The 4931-nt window shown below is 41.8% G+C and overlaps 1 protein-coding gene across 1 annotated transcript in view; it reads left to right on the top strand.

Annotated features, from left to right (window-relative positions):
- LOC101851962 overlaps positions 1 to 4931 on the top strand; it is a gene marked incomplete in the record, with an annotated part of 55094 nt that overhangs the window by 34468 nt on the left and 15695 nt on the right.

Below are 4931 nucleotides of genomic sequence, written 5' to 3'. Positions count from 1 at the left end.
AAAAAAATTAATAAATTAATTAATAAGTAAAAAATAAATAACAACAGTTTTTGTGTTGATGTGCTCCTCTTTAATCAAACAAATATACATACCACGGAGGTAACGCATTTTTATTATAAAGATCAAAGTTTGACTCAGAGTGGAGGTCCGTAGTGAAGAAAAGAGAAAAGTACCCTGGAACACCCGCAGTGACTCAACCCCCCTTCCCCCTTTTTCCCCTCTCAGTGACAAGCCACACAAGAAATTATGTTTATTTGTTTGTTTTTGCCAGGTTGGGCTGCAAAGCACGTGCTACGCTTTACATAAATAAAGATGCCCAGGAGTAGAGAAACGAAAATGAGTAATGATAAAGAATAGAGCACATAAATGCAACCCCTCACCATCCATCTCACGTAATAAATCAGTGAACTGCACAAAATAGTGTAGAAACATGACGTGTGCCCAATACAACCCTTCTCAGCCGGCAGTCCCTATATATAAGAGTAGCACTATTGTAGGCCTCAACATTGAGATTGCATGAAGATTTTAACACTAATATCACAGGAGGGGGGGGGGCGTTGATCCAGCACTTCGATACTTTCGGGTATTAAATTGAGTCGGGGGAGAGAGAGAGAGAGAGAGAGAGAGAGAGAGAGAGAGAGAGAGAGAACCGCACACTTTCAAAAGAAAAAAAAAGTATCAAAGCCACGCACTATCAGATCTGCGCACTTTTTAAAGATATCGATACAAAATAATTACCAACATCATCCAAGGTTTACATTCTTTTTTACTCCACATTGCTTCCATAAAATTAAGTGTCACGGAAACTACTTACCAGATGAGTCAATTAACAAAGTGATTGACTTGTATTTGTATAATATAAAAAATAAAATGTGTTTACCAATAAAAGACATATTTATGTCTTGCATTGAAATGGCTAAATCATTTCATTTTCTTTCCTAGAGCCATAACTATGCAGCGACAGTGCCAAAAATGGTTGTAACACTGTCAAGTGGTGAGTTGTCACACGACGACACAGTAAGAAACCTAATGCAGCCTTTCTTAAATTGATATAATATGCTGGTTCGAACTCCAGCAAAACGCAGAGGAGAATGTAACTGCTGGATGGTGTTGGTAAATCAAATTGTATCGACATCGTTAAAATGCTCGCGGCCTTGACACTTTTTTTTAAAGTGCGCGGTTCTGATAGCTTCCCAGACCGAAACATATGTCTGTTGTGTAATGTTTATATGCTCCTCGCCGCTGCACGCAGATGCCCAGGGAAGGACATTTGAACCTTGGAGAAGTTAATTTTTCGAGTCTCTCAGTCTGTTTGCTTGAATGTAAATATATTCCATCGAACCGCGTTGATGCTGTCTGTCAAGCTCGATGAATGAAAAATATCCCGCCCGTCAAAACCGGTGTAGATTCCTTTGAATTAATGTTCAAGAGCAGATATCGGGCCGATCGCCCGACTCGATCGTCTGAAAAGTTTGATTTTTAAACGGGGTGCCCACTAGGGCGGGCCGATCGCCCGACTCGATCACCTCAAAAACAAACGGGTTTGTTTTCAGTTTCAGGCGATCGAGTCGGGCGATCGGCGCGATCCAGCCGTAGTGGGCACCCCGTATAATTTAGGCGATCGAGTCGAGCGATTGACCCGATCGGCCGATTCCATCCGGAGTGGGCACCCCGTGTAAGCTGCACCTAAGCCTTTTAAAACAGCCGTGTGAGTGAGGGGTGCTTAATAATATGGTGCGGATGGTCGAATTCGAATGAGGCGTTACTGAATTTGGTTGTTGTTGTTTGTTTTTTTTGTTTGTTTTTGTTTGTTGTTGTTTTTTTTTTGTTTTTTTTGGGGGGGTGTGGGTTCGAGGTTCTGTATCCTTTTGGTTTAGTCGAATCGGAGATAGACGTTAAATTCAGCGGAGGCCCTGCCTCTTGAATAACGTGACATTGTTGAATATACAATTTTCAGGTAGCAGGTGGTAAGAGTTGGCGACGAGTGAACACAAAGCAATGTCTCGTACCTTGCGCCAATATAACTGTATGTCTTTATTATGTCAAGACAGCATTGCTCGTATCAAGTAGGCTCTGTTGTCTGTTCGGGGCATTTGATTCTTCTGTACAAATCACGAAAGGGCACGCACGTAAACCTTTTGTGTTTACATTAAATTTCAGGATAGAAGGATTGTATAAAACCTTACTGAACAAAAATTCATAAGAAGCATGTTGTGCTTAATGCCGACCGCAGGTTCATATGACCTTATGCAGTTTTGAGCGCCTTAAAACACTTACCAACAAAAAAAAATTTTTTTTTAATAAATAAGAAGCATGCCGCGCCCGCAAAAATAAGTTTACGTAAGATCTATGGAAAGTCGCACAAATAAGCACATGTATGATAGTTTATTTCACTAGAATGAATTTTACTCTCATGCACACGCACCCACGCACACATATTGTTAATATTATAATGAATGAAAGACATGAAGGAATTGTAGAAAGAAAGAAGGCCTACAATAAGATGAATTAATCTTTTTTTAAACGCAGGAATAGCAATTAGGAGGCGGGCTGTCAGAGCCAACCCGGGCTGAGTGGGATACAGTATCCCAGCAGAAAGACCGAGATATTCGATACCACTCGAGGAGGGAAAAGGGGGGAGGGGGCAGAAAGTGAAAATGAAAGCAGATGACAGGACCTGATTACAGAGCAGGATAGGAAGTGACAGAACATTTTTAGAGAAGAAAATTTTCCGACGCCGCCATGTTTCGAACCCGGGACGGACTTATTGAATGAGAAGCGAATATCGTACCCCTGGACCACGAGAGCCCCCTGTTTGTGAGCTGGGTTATCGTGATTTTCTCAAGGACACACCGCAGTAACCACCCCCTAAACGCTCTGTCACCGACACTCACTGGACTTGCTTTTGTCAGTGCTGTTCGAAATTCTACCATACGGAACAGTGGACACTAATATTTTTGTAAAGTGAAATTGGAAGGCAATGGCCCAGTTCTGGAGTACTCCATAAAGAATAATAACAACCAAAACCTACAATGTTATCAATTCTTAAGCTCTATATCATGAAAATTCGGCCCGTCATACTCTTAGGGATATTGAACGCAATCTTTGTTAAAATTTTGAAAGCGGAAGCGTGCAGTTTCTTCTCAAACGTAACGCAAAGATCGTTACCATCAGAATTATCCTATATCATTTATTAAAAAGATAAGGTTTCTTCCTTCTGTGTATATTGTTTACGTTGCTCAGAACGTTTCTACCTAGTTTTGCCAAGAGAGCATACGCCAATTCATGTGTCTCATATTTTTCACACTAGTTCGGTTGCATCAACCCTCTGCTGGCAAAGAACATGTGCTATCTTTCGGAGATGTTTTTAATCAAGGTTTAGAAATGAAATCCTTAGTACTGTGTGTGTGTGTGTGTGCGCGCGCGCGCGCGTGTGCGTGCGTGCGTGCGTGCGTGCGTGCGTGCGTGTGTGTGTGTGTGTGTGTGTGCGTGCGTGTATGTGTGTGCGTGTGCGTGTCCGTGCCTGTGTGTGTGTGTGTGTGTGCGCCTGTGTGTCTGCGTGCCTGCCTGCGTGCGTGCCTTTCTGTCTGCCTGCCTGCCTGCCTGCCTGTCTATGTGTGCGTGCGTGTGTGCTCGAGATTTTTTCTTCTCTTTTCTTGGGCGGAAGGTGGGGGGTGGGCACAACATACTTTGGGCTCGAACATTACCATTGTTTCCGCATTGTTTTCGGTTTTTACCTCCCCAAATATTTTTGTAGTAGACTATTTCCTCTCCCCGAGAGTTTTCTCATTTCCTTGCTTGTTCTGGCTAACAGACACTACTCACTACTCACTTCTTTCCGTTGAAATGTTTTAAAAATTGTCTGTCGTCTTGCCCTCTAATGACACAACCACCACCGTGTTGCAATGTTCTAAACCCAGGTTTTAACTCTTGGAACTCTCCACTTTCGTTAGCGACATCATTATACGTAGTGGAAATGTCAAATAGAATAAACTGGACATTTATTTTATTTTGACTCAACATTCACAAAAATAGCAAGATCGGAACGTCGCAGGTGAATCCTTGATAATGGATGGTCTTTTCCTTTCTGTGATTACTCAGTTGTTGTTCCTTTTGTTGTCGTTGGTTTTTGTGGGGGGTTTTGTTTTGTTGGTCGTGGTTTTGTTTGTTTGTTTGTTTGTTGTTGTGTTTGTTTGTTTGTTTGTTTGTTTGTTTGTTTGTTTGTTTTGAGGGGGTATTTAATATGTTTTTATAACTGCGTTTTGAATGCAATCCCAAGTAGACTACGCTGCTGATGCTGCTGGTACTGATCACAACTTTGGATTCATTCTTTTAGGAAATTAAGCACCCCTGTAGGTATGGCCATTCTAAAGTTTGCTGGACGAGTATCCGCCCCTCTTGTTTTAGTGACGTGATCCCTGCACAGCACGTTCTTGTGTTTGTCTAGCGACTTACAGCTTGAAGGTCGAGGACCGGAGACTTTTTAGTCGCTGTTTGCAGTTCATAGTCGGTGGTCCTTTGCCCATCTCGGTGCTCCTTTTCAACCCCAGGAGAACAAGACTGGACACCGATGTCCGTGTATGGACACTTTCTATGTCATTCCAATGTTCAAAAATTGGCAAAATGCAGAATGGTCCTCTTGTGCTTAAAAATTGTCCATCTTTTATTCTGTTTTGTTACTAAACGCCGTCCATTTAAACGATAAACGGCTATGTTTTAGAATAACTCTTGATTCTCAATGAGTTGGACTTTGAGAATTTCTTACTAAGATAATGTCAATTTACCTTGTTTATGTATTTTTGTTTCGAAGTTGAAGTGTCCTATCAAAAGGCAACGGAGGACTCTAAGAATATTTCAGTACCGGGGAAAAGAGGGACTGAAACGATTTCAAAAGAAGGATGGTTAAGAAGTAAAACAGTCTAGCAGCTCCC

The sequence above is a fragment of the Aplysia californica genome, unplaced genomic scaffold (assembly GCF_000002075.1).
Source record: "Aplysia californica isolate F4 #8 unplaced genomic scaffold, AplCal3.0 scaffold00303, whole genome shotgun sequence".
Taxonomy (NCBI): domain Eukaryota; kingdom Metazoa; phylum Mollusca; class Gastropoda; order Aplysiida; family Aplysiidae; genus Aplysia; species Aplysia californica.
Note: the sequence above shows the minus strand (reverse complement) of the source record. Positions and strands in the feature narration are given on the sequence as shown.